Source organism: Lathyrus oleraceus, chromosome 4, assembly GCF_024323335.1.
Source record: "Lathyrus oleraceus cultivar Zhongwan6 chromosome 4, CAAS_Psat_ZW6_1.0, whole genome shotgun sequence".
NCBI lineage: Eukaryota > Viridiplantae > Streptophyta > Magnoliopsida > Fabales > Fabaceae > Lathyrus > Lathyrus oleraceus.
The window spans coordinates 476407569-476421347 of NC_066582.1; the positions used below are offsets into that span (position 1 = coordinate 476407569).

Sequence of the window (13779 nt, forward strand, 5' to 3'; positions counted from 1 at the left end):
TTTTGCCACGAGAGTGTGAAATTAACTAAGGTTAGAACCGACAATCGCGAGAGCGTGAGGGTCGAACTGGATAGTAAAAACTAGACATTGATTTTAAAAACAGCGAGAGCACTTTAAAAGCAATTAGAACTTATTTATTTTCAAAAAGTATTTTTAACTTCAAATGGGACCGCGAGAGCGTACATTCTGACTTAAAAGTATAGTCTGAGTCAACAATCACGAGAGTGTGAGATAAAGCATTTTAAATGAGTATTTTCTTATGAAAGGTATTTGGTAATTAAAATATACACCGACGATTTATCGAATCCCTGACAATTAATGCGTCACATACTGATATCCCTTCATTAATATTTTCTTAAAAACTTAATTTTCTTTAGATTTAATTTTTATTCAACCAAACCTCTAAAAATTATCGCCTTAGCTAAACATAGTAACATCAATAGCATTAGTTTGACCATCAGTCCCTGTGGATTCGATATCTTTTAAAATTAAACGACTAGACTGTGCACTTGCAGTCAAGTATCCGATAGACTATATTTTATATACAGTCACGACCACGTATCAAGTTTTTGGCACCGTTGTCGGGGACCTGATTTAGTCAAATAGTGCGATTCTTTCGTTGTACAATATAGACTGAGGTAAAAACCAATTTCCTTTCCCTTATTTCTCGGTTGTATGTCAAGTACTCGCTCACAAGGCGAAAACTTAGTACCATCAATCGCAGAATTAGAGCGTTTCTTATATTTAAGACGCTGAATACTAGAGTACCAACGAAGATACAATATTCCCGATATCTTCTTTCCTACTACTGAACCAGTTGAAAAACCAACCATGGCTGCAGTGGGACCACAAAATCGTCCTCTTAAGTTCTACGTCACCCCGTCCCAACAAGAACCTCACAACAACATTGCTGCCCCTGCTGTCAATCGAAACGATTTCGAGTTGAAACCCTCATTGTTATCAACTGTCCAACAACATCAATTTGCTGGAAATCCTATGGACGACCCTAATGAACATTTGACCAAGTTTGTGCAGTACGCAGACACTGCGAAGGCGAATGGTGTATCTCAAGATGCGATAAGACTACGCCTTTTTCCTTTTTCTCTAAGAGACAAAGCTTGGGCTTGGTTGCAATCCTTGCCATCCAACTCAGTCACTACATGGGAAGAACTGAAGAACGTTTTCTTAGCTCGATATTTTCCCCCAAGTAAAACTGCTATGCTGAGAGCTCAAATCAACGAATTTCGGCAAAAAGATGCAGAATCTCTCTACGACGCATGTGAGAGATACAAAGACATGATGAGGATGTGTCCACATCACGGTCTAGAAGACTGGGTGATCATTCACACATTTTACAATGGGCTTCTATATAACACAAGACTGATAGTAGACGTTGTCGTGGGCGGTGCACTTATGGACAAGCCATACAGTAAAACCTATCAACTCATTGAAAACATGGCCCAAAACCATTACTAATAGGGAGGTGAAAGAACTCAAGTAGAAAAGTCCCAAACAAAAGGTGGAATGTACAAAATCAGTAGTCTTGACCATGTCCATGCAAAGGTAGATGCCCGTGTTCAAAAGTTAGACAACTTGACCATACCACCCGCAGCCACCGTGACTGCCGTAACTCCAAACTGCGAGTTATGTGGAATTCCTGGACACACTGCACCAGAATGTCAGATATTAGCAGGAGTCCCCACTGATCAAGTAAATTATGCACAAGGAAACCCTTATTCGAATACCTACGACCCAGGTTGGAAAAACCATCCTAACTTTTCGTACAAGAACAACAACGTCTTGTATGCACCTGGCCAAGCACCTGCTGCTCCACCTGGATATCAAAAGCCAACTATTAATGCTCATAACATTCCTAGGAAGTCCAACCTTGAACTAATGATGGAAAGTTTCATAGCTACCCAAGCTCAAACGAACAAAGACTTCTTGAACCAAAACATACACACTAGCGAGCAACTTAAATAATTAACGAGCAAAGTAGATGCTTTAGCCATCCACAACAAAATGCTTGAAACACAGATTTCACAAGTGGCTCAACAACAAGCATCTACTACTGCTCCCGCTGGCACATTTCCTGGACAGGCACAACCTAATCCAAAAGGACATGCAAATGCCGTTATATTGAGAAGTGGAAGAAAACTAGACGGACCCGTAGATCCAAGACTTCAAAATCCTGCCATGTACCAAAAACCTGACAAAACAACAACTGAGAAGGTAAGTGGATCGAAGGAGAAGAAAGATAATACCCAAGAGGCCGAAGAGAAAGAAAAACCTTATGTTCCTCCACCACCTTATAAACCACCCATTCCTTATCCTCAAAGACTCGCAAATTCTAAAACTGCAGGGCAATTTAAGAAATTTGTTGAACTTCTGAAGTAACTGAATATTACAATTCCCTTTACATAAGCTATCACACAAATGCCCTCATATTCCAAGTTTCTTAAAGAGATCCTATCCAATAAAAAAAAGATCGAGGATAACGAAACAGTTACACTTACTGCTGAGTGTAGCGCAATAATCCAAAACAACATGCCTCCCAAACTAAAAGACCCAGGTAGTTTCTCCATACCCTGTGTCATTGGAAAGTTCGTCATAGACAAAGCTCTATGTGACTTAGGAGCCAACATTAGTGTAATGCCCTTATCCATCTGTAAAAGGCTCAACATGGGAGAACTAAGACCAACCAAGATGTCTATTCAACTAGCTGACCGCTCAATCAAATATCCTGTTGGTATACTAGAGAATGTCCCAGTACGTGTAGGACAATTCTACATTCCTACCGACTTCATAATCATGGACATCAAAGAAGATGCCATTACACCTATTATATTGGGAAGGCCATTCTTAGCTACCGCCGGAGCCATAATAGACGTGAAAAGAGGTAAGCTAACATTCGAAGTTGGAGAAGAAAAAGTTGATTTCATCTTGTCACAATTCTTACAAGCACCAGCTATAGACGATACTTATTATCTACTTGATGTCATAGACGAGTGCGTAAGAGAGATGGAGATGCATGAAACCACATATTCTGATATAATGAAAATCCAAATCCCTCAAATCTTTGAAGATAATAATTGGCGTGAACCATACCAAAATGACAGTCTAAGCGAATGCTTAGAACTTACACCCAATCACATGCCATGCCCAAAGAAACCAGACTTAAAATTAAAAACACTACCCAAGAACCTAAGATACGAATTCCTAGACACTGAACTCAAAAGACCAGTAATAGTCAACGCAGACTTAGGACAGATTGAAACTGAAAAGTTACTAGATGTCTTAAGAAAATATCCAATTGCGTTAGGCTACAACATCGCTGATCTAAAAGGAATAAGTCCTTCTATCTGTATGCATCGTATTATGCTAGAGGAAGATTGTAAAACCTCTAGAGAACACCAGAGAAGGACCAACCCAATCTTAAGTACTGTAGTCAAGGATGAAGTAAAGAAGTTATTAGATGCAAGAATCATATATCCGATCTCCGATAGTTAATGGGTTAGCCCCGTTCATGTAGTATCCAAGAAAGAGGGTGTTACAGTTGTTAAGAACGAGAAGGGCGAATCTATAGCACAAAGAGTTGTGACCGAAAGTAGAATGTGCATCGACTATAGGAAACTGAACAAATCCACTCGAAATGATCATTTTCCTCTGCCTTTCATTGACCAAATGCTTGAACGATTGGCTACGCATTCCCACTTTTGCTATCTAGACGGTTATTCTGGATTCTTTTAAATTCCTATCCATTCTGACGACCAAGAGAAAACAACCTTCACATGCCCTTATGGTACATTTGCTTATTGATGAATGTCACTTGGACTATGCAACGCTCCCGCAACACTCCAAAGATGCATGATGTCAATCTTCGTTGACTTTATAAACGACATTATGGAAGTCTTTATGGACGATTTTTATGTTTGTGGGCAGAGCTTTGAAGGATGTCTATCAAACCTTGAAATGGTACTTGAAAGATGCGTAAAGGTGAATCTCGTATTGAATTGGGAGAAATGCCATTTCATGGTCCAACAAGGAATCGTATTAGGACACGTAGTATCTGATAAAGGAATTGAAGTAGACAAAGCTAATATCGAAATTATAGAAAATCTTCAACCTCCGAAAACCGTACGAGAAATACGAAGCTTCTTAGGACACGCCGGTTTCTACCGACGCTTTATCAAAGATTTCTCGAAAATTACCAAACCATTGACTGGTTTATTAATGAAAGACGCTGACTTTATCTTTGATGAGAAATGTTTAACAGTGTTTGAACAATTAAAAACATCTTTAATCACCGCACCTATCATGCAACCACCTGACTGGAGATTACCATTCGAAATCATGTGTGATACGAGTGACTATGTTGTAGGCGCAGTGCTAGGACAAAGGAAGGATAAAAAACTTCATACGATCTACTGTGCAAGTAGAACCTTAGATCCTGCCCAAATGAACTACGCCACCACTGAAAAGGAACTTCTAGTCGTTGTGTTCGCTTTAGACAAATTCCATTCCTGCTTAGTAGGAGCGAAAATCATTATCTATACTGATCACGCTGCTATTAGATACTTGCTAAGTAAGAAGGATGCCAAACCAAGACTCTTAAGATGGATCCTACTCTTACAAGAATTTGACATAGAAATAAAAGATAAGAAAGGTATTGAGAATGTAGTAGCAAACCACTTATCACGAATCGAAGGGAATAAGCCTGAAAAAGTTCCAATAAATGATGATTTCCCTTACGAACGACTTATAACCCAAATGGAAAGCGACATGTCTGAGCTAACCTTAAATGATACCGAAATAGAAGAATCCGTGGAAGAAATTCATACGAATATAACTCTGTCATGGTATGCTGACTTTATCAACTACCTAGTTGTTGGAGCACTTCCACCGGACCTATCATACCAACAAAATAAGATATTCTTTCATGATATAAAACAGTACTATTGGGATGAACCTCTTCTTTTCAAGAGAGGTGCCGATGGTATTTTCTGTCGATGTGTTTCTGAGGATGAAATAGACGATATAATCTCTCATTGCCATTCCGCTCCCTATGGTGGGCACGCAAGCACTTCAAAAACTTGTGCTAAGATCTTACAATCTGGCCTCTTTTGGCCTACTCTATGGAAAAATGTCCATAATGAGGTTATAAATTGCGACCGGTGCCAACGCACTGGTAACGTTTCAAGACGCGACGAAATGCCACAAACAGGCATCTTAGAAGTGGAAGTCTTTGATGTGTAGGGGATTGACTTCATGGGACCATTCCCGTCTTCTTTTTGTAATAACTACATACTCGTAGCTGTCGATTACGTTTCAAAATGGATCGAGGTTGTAGCTTCTCCGACAAATGACACACGAGTAGTGATTAAGCTGTTCAAGAACGTAATCTTTCCTAGATTCGGTGTGCCAAAACTAGTAGTTAGTGACGGTGGCTCCTATTTCATATCAAATATCTTTGGAAAACTTCTTCTGAAGTATGGAGTCCGACACCGTGTAGCAACACCTTATCATCCACAAACCAGTGGATAAGTCGAAGTTTCGAATAGAGAGATCAAACAAATTCTAGAAAAGACTGTCGGAATATCTAGAAAAGACTGGTCATCCAAACTAAATGAAGCTCTGTAAGCATATAGGACAACCTACAAGACCCCAATAGGGACCACACCTTTTAAATTAGTATATGGTAAATCACGTCATCTCCATGTAGAGTTAGAACACAAAGCTTATTGGGCAATTAAGACCCTAAATCTAAATTATACTTCCGCAGGCGAGAAGCCAATCGTGAAGTCTGGAGACGTTCACCCCGTTCCGAGCTATCGAATCGAGGCATGGACATGGATCATCTACCTTCGATTGAATAAGATACTTTATGACACGAAGCACAATTCAAAACATAGCCGTATCTATCCAGTTTCATGACCCTTGTTTGTAAGTACAATTCGAAACACCACCACGATTAACCCGTTATACCTTATCCACATAAATGTGATCAAGGCATAACCGCGTGTAGCTGGTCCTACATAAAATACTTACAGGTACAACGAGGAGTGTAACTACTCCGATCCAAATTCATGTTGCACTAATTTTCAATATTGCACATGGATACGCCAAACTATACTAACATTTCCTCAATGTGAAGCATATTCCGAGCACAACCTTGCACTGTTACCTCGACATCCCATCAAGATAATGCATGCGTCTTAACATAACACGCTCTTGAGTGAAACAACCATACATGAATCCGTAAAAGACTTAGGGGCCGAGGTACAAAATCGGAAGCACCCACTCCAACAAATATATCAACGTCTAACACCGGTCGCCTGAAAATAAAATATCCAACACCACGCGAGTTTAGGTACGAGTTGATATTTTTCCTCTAATACTTTTTTGTGGAGCAAAGTTTTATAAATCACAAGCATATACGTAGTGTCATACCCCAAAATTTCTCCTCCTTTTTTATATAATCTAGTTATTAGCATTTAACTTTCATTTGATACAAGAGGTTATTATGTCTTATCCATGCATTTTTACATAATTTATTGGTCTTTCATGCATGAAATTCCTTATGAATAAAGCCAAAGTCATGTTCAAAGTCAACCTTTGGTCTTGAAGGTTGTTTTTATATCATGCATTATTTTGTCATAAACAAAGAGTTTGATCAAGGACAAGTTAACAAGTTGAAAAATGAGAATTTGGTGTTTAGGATAATGTTTGATGTTCATTTACCAATTTAGTGGCTCAAGGGCCTAATACAAAGCTCATGGCTTTGTCTTTTGTCTTTTTTTAAATAGGTACATTTTATGACAGTACAAAAAATATGGGAAATTATGGCGGTTATATTAAGGCGGTTTCACTAACTGACGTTATTAATTATTCATTGTGGCGGTGTTATAAAGCGTCACTATTATCAGTCATTTACGGGAGTTTTAATTGCCACTATTAACAATATTATATAACATATACACTATTTCTGTTTGGCACTATATACTGTTTTGTTTTCCAACTTTGGCTGACTTGACATTGAATGTTTCCTCACTTTTATATTTTAACTTTTAAAGTTAATTTATCTTATTTTCTTAATTTTTTATTTTATAATTTTTTTACACTCAAAAAGTCTAAATGATTTTAACAAAAAAAATAATTATTATAATAATAATGAAACCCTTAAACTGCGTGGATTCGTTCTATTCATCTGCAACCCTTATGTTGCACCAATTCCTCCTTGTCTCGAATCCTTAAGTTATGTCAATTCTTCCCATTCATCTCAAACAGTTTATTGCCGTAGATTTTTACCATTCATCTCCAACCCTTCATGAGTGTTGATTCCTCCCATTCATCTCCAACCCTTCATTTTCCATAAAACTCAGTCGGTGCCGCCACTAATTCTGTCAAACCCTATCAAAATATTACCCTTAACCCCAATCACACGATTCTCAAACCCTATTGAAACATCACCCTAAACCATCAAGCACACGATTCTCAAACCCTAGATGTATCGCTAAAACTTGACTATGGCTCTAATCCAACTCTCATGAAACTTTTCTCAAGATGAGGTTTATATTTGTTGAAATTTGTCCATTGTTTCACATTAATATTCCTATTATAAATTTTTATTTACAATATTTTTATGAGTCCTTACAATTTTGATGTATGACTTGATTTTTTATTTATTTTGTAATTCTAAATAATAGATGAAGATGAACTAGATATTTACTTTTAAATGAATAAATTACAGGCATGAGATAGAATGTTAAGTTCCAGGTTCACTTATTCCTTTAAATTTTTATAGTTTTTTTGTTCTTATGTGCTGCCATAACTAATATTTGATAAAATAAAATTGTAATAGAACATAGATAGATGTTAATTTTGTGGTTTTTTGACATTGTAGGATGGAAATAAATTGCTGACATGAAACAGAATGTCAAGTTCCAAGTTAACTTATTCCTTTAATTGTATAGTTTTTTTTGTTCTTATGTGCTGCCATAACTAGTTCTTAGTCAAATGAAACTGTAATAGGACAAAGATAAATGATAACTTTATGGTTTTTTGGATGTTGTAGGATGGAAATAAATTGCTGACATGAAACTAAATGGATGAGATTGTTGTTGTTGCTTTGTGTGGTACTTGTACATTCCTTACTTTAATATCTAAGTGTTATTGTAACTAATGGTGCCATGAAGGTATGTGTATGAGTAACAAGAACCTATGTTGTTAATCTCGGAAAGCGGCGCGGTGTGGACAACCCCAAAATGGGAGCGGCGTGGACGCTGTTATAGTGACACATACACTAAAAACATACTCGCAAATACCAAAAGAAGCTCAAATTTCATGAAGTCTTAAGCAATAAAATTCCTAAGAAATATTCTTTAGACTATTTTATCTTAAAATCACTATATTTAATCTCAAAATAATGGGCTAACATTAGACTAGTAATATCCACCCTAGACCCCTTCATTGTGAATTAGTCCCCATATGCAAAGAATCTGTGTTCCTTGTAGGAAAGGGGAAATGGATTAAGAACGGATGTTATTGAAGATGAGTAAATAAGTTAGGTTATTATGACCTATATATATTTTTACTTGGTAATTTTACGATTTATCCTTAAAATGTATGTCAAGTTTATCGTATTTTTGCTCAAACTATGCTCATGTTTTCCATTTTAAATTCTACAGTGTGATATATAATTAAAGAGGGACAAGTTATAAGTTGTTTGGATCAGTTTGGCATTTCACTTCATGTGAAGGTGGGTTTTGGCAATTTGTAACTATTCATCATTCATATGCATTCCTCCTGGCTTCTTTTTTTCTTTTCAAATCTTGCACTCAGATATTTATGACTTTTATTAAAAGATATTTATGATTCAAGTAATATGGATCTTCTCAAGTGCCACACTTTTGTCTCATCAAGTGCAGTATCAACTTTGGCTGCTTAACTACTTCTGTCATTTCTTTAGCAACGACAAACATGATTCTAATTCCTTCAAAGTTTGACATGACATTAGACAATTTGACCAAGATAACCATGAAATAAGATTTGGACACTTCCTTGCAAGTGTTACCGAGATGAGATACCAATATAACACTTTAAAGTACAAGAAGTAAAGGTATTTAGCTCATAACTCTTAGTGTATTTATAAACATCAAGAAAAGAATGCACTGATTTTTGCAGATAATAGTAGCTTGGCTTGGCTATAAATCCTTCTTATGTTCGATTGAGGTTAGATGTTTTGTCCTAAACACCTGGACTAGTACCATCTTTAATTCAGGGGTTAGTCCATTAGGATGATTTTGGCTTTTAATGCATTAGACTTCTCTATTTGATTGATACCAAAAAGTTTTTTTTTTTTGTAAGTCTTTGAAATTTTCAATAAGAATCTATATATTAATCTTCCATGGTTTATATGTTGAGGTACAAACGCATATTAATAAGTGTTTTGTGACTATTAGAATGATAAGAAAATAGATATCTAAGTGATTAAAACTATTAGAATTTATTTTTTTCTAAATCGAATGATTATATATTATTATGTATGTTAGAATTAATTAGTGGTGTAGGTTGAATAAATGATTAAAAATGATTTTTTTAACTTATTAAATTATTACTAGAATATGAATATGATATATATATATATATATATATATATATATATATATATATATATATTTTATATTTCTTTTAAAAACGCTGAAATTTGTGGCGGATCAAACTGCCAGAATATTCGATTAATTTCTCAAGTAAATATTGAAACTTATGGCGGTTCCAATTGCCAATATTTACAACCAAAGAACCGACGTTTTAAACATAACTACATTAAGGCGGTTTGCACGGCGGTTTATAGAGAACTGCCATTTTTTTCCTTTCGGCATGCGTTCAGCAGAATCGCCATATCCGTATATTGTGGCTGGTGGAACCGCCATAAAATGACACTTTTAACCGACGTAATTACCCTTTTTTTTATTTGTAGTGTGGTATAAACATGTGCATACCACTATTCATATGACATATTCATCATTATTTTTCTTTTTTAGACAGATTTTTTATAGAGAGTGATAAAGAACTTCAGTCTGTATTGTCAATTTTTTAAAAGAGAGCGTGACTTTTTTGTTTTGTTTTCACCATTAGTATCCGACCCACTAGTTCGACTAATCTGATTCAAAGTTAGTTCTAGCATCAAGTGATTTCAGTCTCTTCCAGACTACAATTGGGAGAATTGAACAATCATCTGAGTCCATGATCAATCACTATTGAATCAACTTATATTTAGTTAAAAATGTAACTTTTTGTTTATGCATGTTTGTGATTTTTCATGAGAGTGATATAGATAAAAATGTATGATTATTTATTTGTCAATAAAGACAATTCCACTTACATAAAACAAACTTGTGTATTTTTAGAAAGAAGATAATGACAATTAATTTTTAAACAAAAACAAAATATCCATATGGTCCATGACATTGTTTATTATTAATTGAATATTTAAGTTAAAATAAAAATATATTAAAAACAAAAGAAACATGCTATTATTTGAAAGAAAAAAAAGACGCATGAACGACAAAGAAAATTTTTGGATTAATATTTTTTTGTCTCGTATTTTAATATCGAGATTTATTTTGGCCAATTAACTTTAAAATGTTTTATATTGGTTCTTTAATTCTTCAAAACGTTTTATATTGATCATTTTCGTCATATTAGCAACAAAAAAAATTCAAAAATCAATCGCTAAATTTATCGCTAGTTAGACAAAAATGACTAACATAATATCTTTTTAAGAACTAAGGGACCAAGATTGACTTTTTAAAACTAAGGGATCAAAATGAATTTCGATGTTAAAATACATAACTAAAAAGAATGTTAAACCAATTTTTTTTTATGTTAAACACCACCTATTAAAGTACACCAAGACACCATCACATGTTGAATGCCACTTATTAAAGTACACCACGATATTAGAACACATTTAAAGTTCAGTACTAGCTAGGGGTGGTAAGAAATGTTGAACCGAGTGAAATCCGGTCCAATCGAAAAAAACATAAACATTCAGTTAAATCAAATCCAGTCCATAAGTCTATGGGTCGATTTTCAATCTTACAGAAATACAATTAATCAGAAAGAGATGCCAAATTCTCATCCAATTAAATATGAAACCGACCTATTAAGTATATGTAAACCATTTATAGTTTCATTTTATAATTTTATTTTATCCTATTAATTAATAAAGGAAGAATGTGATAAGTCAGAAAAATGCAGAATACTGTGACTTTTTATGATGTAGCCTTCACAATAGCATTATCATACATCTAATCTCTCATTCTCACAGTTATTTAATTTATTAAACTTAAAAAATTATTCCTATTATACTTAGTTATGTATTTGTTTTAAACTTATAATGTTTCTATGTTTTTTAGAAGCCACCACCCCTCTCACACTCTTTTATTTTTCTTACTCACCATCACCACCACCCATACAACTTCTCTCTTATACTTGTTTTTTGTCTCATTCATCATTATCATAATGGATATTTTATTTTAATGTTCGTAAATAGCTCATTTTCTTATATACACGTAATAATCTTAAATCTTTATATTTTTTATTCAAAGAATAAGAAACCAAATTATTTGAATTGATCAAACTGTCACCCATAAAATTGATCACCGTGTTGAAAAAATTGTCGAAAGTGGGCTTCTTTTAACCAACTTCGAATGACCATTGAATTGTTATTTTTGAGCTGACTCTGAAAAAACTTTACCTTATACTCCTATCATTATCCCTACATCAAAATATTTATCAAAATATTCCAATTATACCCTTTTTATTTATTATTAAAAATTTTAAAATTGAAGAATTTTGTATTCTTTACACTAGTTTATCCGAAAAATTTACATAAAGAATCCAATATGTAATTTATCTTCACCGAATAACTTGAAATGAAGTATTCTGACAAGGTTATATGCTCACCGAACAACTTGAAATCAAGTATTCTAATAAGGTTATATGTCCACCGAACAACTTGAAATAAAGTATTCCGGTAGTGTTATATACTCACCGGATAATGATTAAAGTTTTTTGATGTTTTATTTTGTTTCAAAACTTTTAACTTTAAGCAACCGTTTAAAACTGTGGCTAAAAGTGATGTAATTTGTAAAATCCTGGGCTGAATTATAGAAGGTTTTAGGCATGATTGTTCATTTTAGGACACAGTTTTCTTATGTTGCATAAACTTGTTTTGTGTTAGCCTCGTAGGATTTTATTTTCAAAATTTATAATTTTAGACAACAATTTAATAATGTGGCTAAAAATGATGTTATTCGTAAAAAATACAAGATGAATTACAAAAGGCTTTACGCAATAATTGTTTATTTTATATCATTTTTTTTTTGTGTGTTCTCTAAACCCATTTTGATTTAGACTCACCAAATATTTTATAAAAAATTATTTAGAATGTGATTGTTAATTTTCTTTTATCAAACATAAATTATTCATTTAAAAGTATTTTAATAAAATTGTATGAATTATAGGGGTATGAGAATAATTAATCGGTCGTGGGATAGTTTTTTTTAACTCTAACTCCGATTTGTATTCACTTCTAACCAGGGACGGAGCCGAGAATATTAACATGTGGGGGCATATACATTTTAATTAGATTCTTGTATGATTAATTTATTTCAAATATTACTAAAAATATTCATTTTTATATATGTGATCAAATATTTATTTAATATTTTATATATTATATTGTTAGATATTTAATTCTTCACAAAATTATTATTGAAAACATATTTTATTTATCATAATTTTCTTAAACAAAATAAAAATTATTTTAAAAATAAATAAATCATTTAAAACAAGATATTTTTACTAATATTTTTTTAAAATCATTAATTTATAAGGAGGATTATTTTAAATTATACTTAAAAGTTAAAACAAATATTAAATTATTAAATATTATTAAATAAATAGTATAAAAAATATATAAAGATACTATAACTAAACTTAAAATCAAATGGGGGCAACAGCCCCATTCCAATGTATCTCCCTCCGTCCCTACTTCTAACTAGCACAATATCATTAGTCTGATTATATAATAATAATAATAATAATAATAATAATAATAATAATAATAATAATAATAATAATAATAATAATAATAATAATTTATAATTATATATAATGTGAATAGATGTTTTTGGAGTGAATTATTTTTATTTCAAAATTATACTCTATCTTTTTTATAAAGAATTTTAATGTTTGATAACTTTTGTTGGTTATCAATTGAAAAGTTAACTTCCATCTCTAAAAAAATATATATATCTATGACTTCCATTAATTACTGAATTGTGATAGAAACTAAAAATCTTCTATTTCTTTTTATAAATTTCATCTCTTTCTCCATGAACATAATATATTTTTTTATCTCTTTATTTCTACTTTCTCTCTTTTTGAACTTTTATTTATTTTTCATTTGGAAAATCAAAAGTGAAGTAACAACATTATTGTTGTTTGCTTATATTATTTATTTGAAACAGTTGAATGATAGACGAGAGTTTTGATGAAAAAATATTATCTAGATAATGACTAAAGAATTGTAGATTTGTCACTTTCTATTTTTTCTTTTTTCTTTATAATACTTTAACTTAATTTAGATTTTTTCGTTGCATTTTTCATATATTTATTTTTCAATATTTTCAATTGTAGTATAAAAATCATCTCAATGAAATCAAATGAAAAAGTCAAAAATAATTTTAGACCTACCGGAATTGAAATGCA

At 32.9% G+C, this 13779-nt stretch overlaps 1 non-coding gene across 1 annotated transcript; it reads right to left on the bottom strand.

Moving 5' to 3' along the window:
* Nucleotides 1–1218: 1218 nt before the first annotated feature.
* Nucleotides 1219–1325, bottom strand: LOC127077476 (small nucleolar RNA R71). The gene has a single exon (XR_007787281.1). It is a non-coding gene; the product is annotated as a small nucleolar RNA R71 (small nucleolar RNA).
* Between the last annotated feature and the right edge of the window lie 12454 nt (nucleotides 1326–13779).